The following is a 6,264-nucleotide window of genomic DNA, read 5'->3' as shown; positions in this document are numbered from 1 at the left end:
AACTCAATGCTTATATGAGTTATTTCTTTTAGTAATCATATTTCCATTTTAAGTTCCCTGGGAGTATGACTATTTTAAATTTTTCACTGGAAGCTATAGGCTTTAAAAATTATGAAGTAAAAATTTACAAATCCTTAAAATGCTGGATATACAGAATGCTAAAAAATCAAACTTAAAAAAATGAATGCATTAGAAAACAGTCTTCGAATAAATCAAGGAGTTAAATCAGTAGGTATATGAAAATTATGCTCTTTAAATGTCACTTAATACTTGTTAGTGATTAGGTTTTCCAAAGATGAAATTCAAGTAATAAAAAAAAAACATTGTCAATTCTAGCCCATCTGCATAAGTTTAGCTGCAATATGATACTAATCAAATCACAAATGGAAATTTAATTAAGTCAATTTTGATTTATACCTGAGGTGTCTCAATCAGAACATTTCATCAAACTAATCAAACTAATTCCCACCTAATGTTATGAAGGTAATTGGTACAAAGCAATAGAAAAACAAAATTTTCAATAAGCATTTTAGCAGCTACTTTCTATTGCTATGTATTCAAAATCGATAGAAATAGAATATACATGCATATGTTTATGTATGTGCCTAAATATACTATATTAACAATCTATAATTATCTGCTATCTTGAGAAAAAAAAACAGCGTCTCTCACATTAATTCAATTTTAACAATTAATACTTTCTTTAAAGAAAACATAGAATCAATTAAATAAGACACTCAAGGCCTGGGAATTTTTGTTTTCTTTTTTCTCATTTGGTTTTCCTATCAATAAGCATCAATACATCTTGGCAAATAATCATGTAAGTGTTCTCTATTTCTTACTTTATAAATAGGAAGAGGTGGTAAAGGTGGAAGAATTGATGCATATGAATGTTTTTTTAAATTTAAATTTGAAAATCAAAGGCTTTAGTGCATACTGTTTAGTCAAAAGGTACTATAATGCTTATTACAGAAAAATAGAAATGCTTTTTCCACATACACGTTTATTCATGAACACCAGATCCAACAAATTTTAACTAAAGTTTTTTCATATGCTGCTTACTTACTTTTATCTGCTTAATGTATTATATTATTGCTTAATTCTTAACTTTTTAATGCTATCCAGTGCCTAAACCTTATAGAAGAAAAAAAGGTAGGTATCTTACAATACCATTCCCATAAACCACCACAGGCACTATCCTTTTTTCTATCTTTCCAATATTTTTATACTAGAGGCTTTATTTCAAACAAGTCAGTTTTTGATTATTATACAATGGTTGTTCATAACTGCCATTTACGATAGTTTCTAATCCTAAATTATATAATGTTCTCTTTTACTCGGATTAATTTACTTGTTTTTTTAGATTATTTTCCTTGTCTAAAAACACTCATTAATCTGAAAATTTTCATTAAGTTGTGAAACTGGAGTACTTCTATCCTTAGAGAAAAATCACACTAAATAATTTACTAGTTCTATGTTTTTTCTCAGCAATAATTATCCTGTATCTCTTTATTTTAGACTGGTTGCATTCTTTGCCCACAAATCTCACGATTTTTTTCTTTTGTTTTTCATTTAATGAAAAAGTATTTTCTTATAGCTTTCTCAAAAATGGTTCTTGAGTGCTAAAATTGCTGTGCCCTTAAATATATAAAAAGTCTTTTATTTACAATAATAAATGACTCATGTTAGATGTAAAAATTTTACTTCAGAATTCCAAAATTTGTGGTAATTGTAACTAATTATTTTAAGAGGTTTACTTACTTCCTTCTGTTTCCCTTTATTCTAATTTTCAGCTGAATTCATATTGAAGTAAATATATAGCTGTAGTAGTATGATTAGACTGAAAAAATTGCTGGTTCTGCATTTTCATCCTAGTAGCCAACTAATGAGATTTCAATTTTTGCTAACACATACAAATGAGATCAGAAAATAATATACCCTCAACAAATATAGGAAAGTATCAAGAAAGTATCAATCAAAATATTAGTGAAATCAGTTAGAAATGTGATAGAGGAGACTTAACATTGTGTATCTAACAAATATCATTTACTCTAATCGAAACATGTATTCTCTTGCTCTTAGAAGATATTTTGTCTCATTTGAAAAAGAAATTAAGGTTAGTATAATCAACCTCTACTTTTTTCCTAGCTACATCTCCTGACTCAATGCACTGTGTTTACCATTCTTTTGACCCATAGACTTTTCTTAGCTTCTTGATTCAATAAACTTCTTTTGTACCTCTGAAACTTAATTACGCTTGATATCACGAAAACATTCTCTCTCATAGAGGCCCACAGGTTAGTTTGGGTCTTCTTGTCGTAAGAGCCTTGGTTTTCATCTCTAAGCATTTTATATACTTATATTATTTAAACTATGAAAAATGAAAAGAATAATTTGAATTCTGCCATACTGAAAGGGACTATACATTGGGCCCATGGCCCTATACAATGCTGATACACTGGTGGAGCCAAAACAACGTGACCTTCGAATTCTCTGAGTTTTAACACACACCACACACACACACGCACATACACGCACATACACACACACACTATTTTTACCATATAACTGGCCATTAAACTGAAGTGTACTTGAAGTATTATTGGGATCCTGACAGTATGTACGTTTTTTAAAAAATATAAATAGCTTATTGCATAAAAGTGTTACTGTTATTTTAAAATATATCTCTTGTCTCTCAGTAAAATCATGGCAGGATTTAATACCATTTGCTAATTTATTTTTATCTGTTTAAATACTAACTATAATTCAACAGCAAATTCATTTTGAATCTTATTTCCAGTGTAGCCAAAGAAGTATGCTAAGGATCTCAAAACCTTATCTTGCAGGATTTGTTGTTGGTTGTAGAACTAATTATAAGAGCATCTAGATAAACAATAACAATACAGAAAGCAAGTAAAATTATTTAAGTTTGTTAAAAACCAAGATGACTCATTATTTCCTGACTATGAAGATGTGAATGCACATAAATCTGTCTTTTATACTTCTATGATATAACTATAATGAATTGTTTTTAAATATATTTTGCTCTGTTATTCCAAAAAATGCACTTGATCCACTTAGCCTAGATGACATAATTGTCTAAGTTGAAAATTATCAAGCCAGTATAATTGATAAATAAATCTATTAAGTGTTAATTTTGCTGAACAAGAGCTACTCTATAATTCAAATTGAGGGAAGAAAAAAGATAGCATCTTAAAACATCAACAATTTTATATCACTTGGATTTTATGGTACGAAGGGAAGAAAATGAAAGAAATGAGTGAACAAAGAATAGAATTATATTAAAACAAATCATCTTCTCCTCACCAACATGCCAGCTAATTTATAAAGGATACTTATTTTCAACCTACAGCTTTGTGAATTCAGTAAGAGATACTATTTCCTATTAAACAAAAAAAGTTTATTTAAGGTAAATGAATCAAACAAAAGAAATTTATTAGAGATTATAATTTTCTTGAGAGTAGTTATTGTATTTAGTCAATACATATCTTGCATGTAGGTCTTATTATTTGTTTTCTAAAATAAGTAAATTCAGATAAACTATATTTTATACTTTAAAGTTGATTATATATTTTGAATAGATGAACTAATTCAATTTCAGCAATTTCACCTTAATGTAAAAAACTTTGACATATCTACGCTTATTTAATGAAATATATCTATAGAATTGGAAAATTTCAGTAAAACTTAACACTTCAAAATTGTCCTCGTTAAGTAAGAATAGTGAATGTTTGATGGATATACTGAAAAGTTTTAGCATAGACATTTAATAGATATTTTAACAAGTCCTGAGAACCCTTATTTTGTCAGGTAAGGCAAATTTCTTTAACCTTCTTTAGTCAGCATACAGAACATGTGGTTACAATCAACGAGAAAAATCTCATTGGTATAATACTTTCATATAAAATTCATGTAAAATCCATTTAGAGACAAGAGTCCTCTCTCTTGTGGCTCTATTCTTCTTAATGACCTTGAAGTCTTAAATACTGAGGTGGATAAAAGAGAAGCAAAAATTGAAAATACATATGAGAAAAATTCTGTGTCTGATTTGGAAATGTTATAGCATATTCATTCAGTTAACCAAAACTCAATCACATGGTTACACTGAATACAAGGAAATCTGGTATGGCCTAAGTATGTGTCTAGGAAGTTGAACACATGGGTATGATAAGCCAACTGCAAATCTCTGGCAAAAATCCAGTTATCTATTTATTGAAATGTTTTTAACGCTCTATTAATATAAACTTGGTTTCACAAAATAGTGTAGCATGCCAAAGAGTAGACTGCAATCTCATTTACCTGTATAATGTATTCATTTCCACAAATATTCATGTATTTTAAGTAATGTTATTCCTAAAAATATAATTTTAGACAAATAGGAAGTCATAAATTTTATTTTTCTTATTTCCCTTGAAAGAGCTTTACATTATCAATGATATAATTTCTCATTTTTTCTTTATTAATAAGGGACTGAAAGTAACTAGGAGAAATTATGCCATCTTTTAAGAAAACATAGGATAATTATAGTTAACTTATGAATTAGATTAAATTTGATATTATATTAAATATCCTAATCAAAACTAATCTCTAGTTCAAATTACTAATAATTGTTACATTGGTTAGAATATTTGGTTAAAAGAATGAATGATTCTCAGCACTTGATTTATACTCACACTAAGGTAATACAAATTGAAACGAAACATTGTATCATCTCTGAAAAATTGTAATATTTAGCTAAAAATATGTAAATTTTATTTTTGAAAGCAATGCATAGTCAAATAAATATTATTCTGGTGAAAAATTATGAAGCTATACCAAATGTGTATGTATGTTCAAGATAAGCAGTTGTTTTGGTACCAATGTTAACAAATGATCATTTATCTAGTAAGTATTAAGTACAAGGTTACAGTAGTGAATTTGTGACCTTGAAGAAATCACTGGATTTCTCTGTTCCTAACCAAGCTCCTCATCTATAAATGCGGGTACTTTTAAAAACAACATAATAGGCTTTTTTTGTGAAGACTGAATTATTTAATAAAGATTAACTGCATAGAAAAATGCCTGGCACTTGGTGTAAATTTTAGTTGTTTATATCTGCATGTGTACTTTGTAAAAAACACATAATATCCTAGAAACAATTCATTATGTTACAAATGAGGAAACAAGCCTCAAAATGTCCTTTAACAAGTCACTTATCTCTTCTTTGGCAAACAGAAAGCAAAGGTTTCAACAAATTAAATTTTAATGATATGAACTAAGATAAACCTAATTATATAAAAACATGATAACGGACAACCCAACAAAATGTTTAGGCTCTTTTGTTAGCAAAATATTTTAAGTTATCTTTAGAATGGAAACCATTATTTTATCAGATAATTTTAAATGTATTACACCTACAGAAACTGACCTTACCCCAAAAGTTCAAAAACTATGTGAGAAGCCTTTTTGTTAATTTAATAATAAGAATAAAGTGATATACTATGTATATTCTTTTTCCCCTTCTTTACAAAGCTTTATGATACTGTCCCCATGTGCTCTTACACATATGTATATATTTTTTAATTGGTAGTTTCTAAATTTCTTGCTCTTTTAAAGAAGTTAATGGTTCTAATGAAAGATGTTTCCAGCAAAGTAGAAGGTAAATCAAAAAAATATAAAAACAAGGGATTCTCATGACAATGGATCTATGCAGCAGAAATCCTAAAATGATTGTATAAAAAACCCAGAGTTGGATTTCCATTATTACAGACCCAAAGAACAATACTTTCTAAACAGCAGCCAGTCTGTAAGTTCCAGGTACAGGTCTTTAGAGGAAAAATAAATAGAACTGATGTATTTGAACATTTAAATACATGGCTGAAAGGCAAGTGGCAGAATTGTTCTTGTATAAAATTAATGATAACTACATAGATAATCACATAAGTAACAATGAGATAGTAGTTAAAGAAAAATAAAGAGATGAAAAAGAAAACAGTAATTCTATTATATTATTTAGACTCAGTATTGATAAGTTTTGTACAGACATGCTGTAAAAACTACATATTTAACCACATGTGATTCAACTGAAATGACATGGATGAAAATGTTGGTGGGAAGATTTTAACTACGTTGCAGCTCTGAGATTACGTATAAAATACATAACCATGTAACAGCTTTTCAATCAGGTAATCTAGAAACATGGAGATAAATTATATGAAAAGTTACCATATGGGTTGAGGATGGCTGCTTTGAAAGTGTATAAAG

This window comes from Pteropus alecto, unplaced genomic scaffold (assembly GCF_000325575.1).
Source record: "Pteropus alecto unplaced genomic scaffold, ASM32557v1 scaffold81, whole genome shotgun sequence".
Classification (NCBI taxonomy): domain Eukaryota; kingdom Metazoa; phylum Chordata; class Mammalia; order Chiroptera; family Pteropodidae; genus Pteropus; species Pteropus alecto.
The sequence above is the reverse complement of the archived record's forward strand: the minus strand, read 5'-3'. Positions refer to the sequence as shown.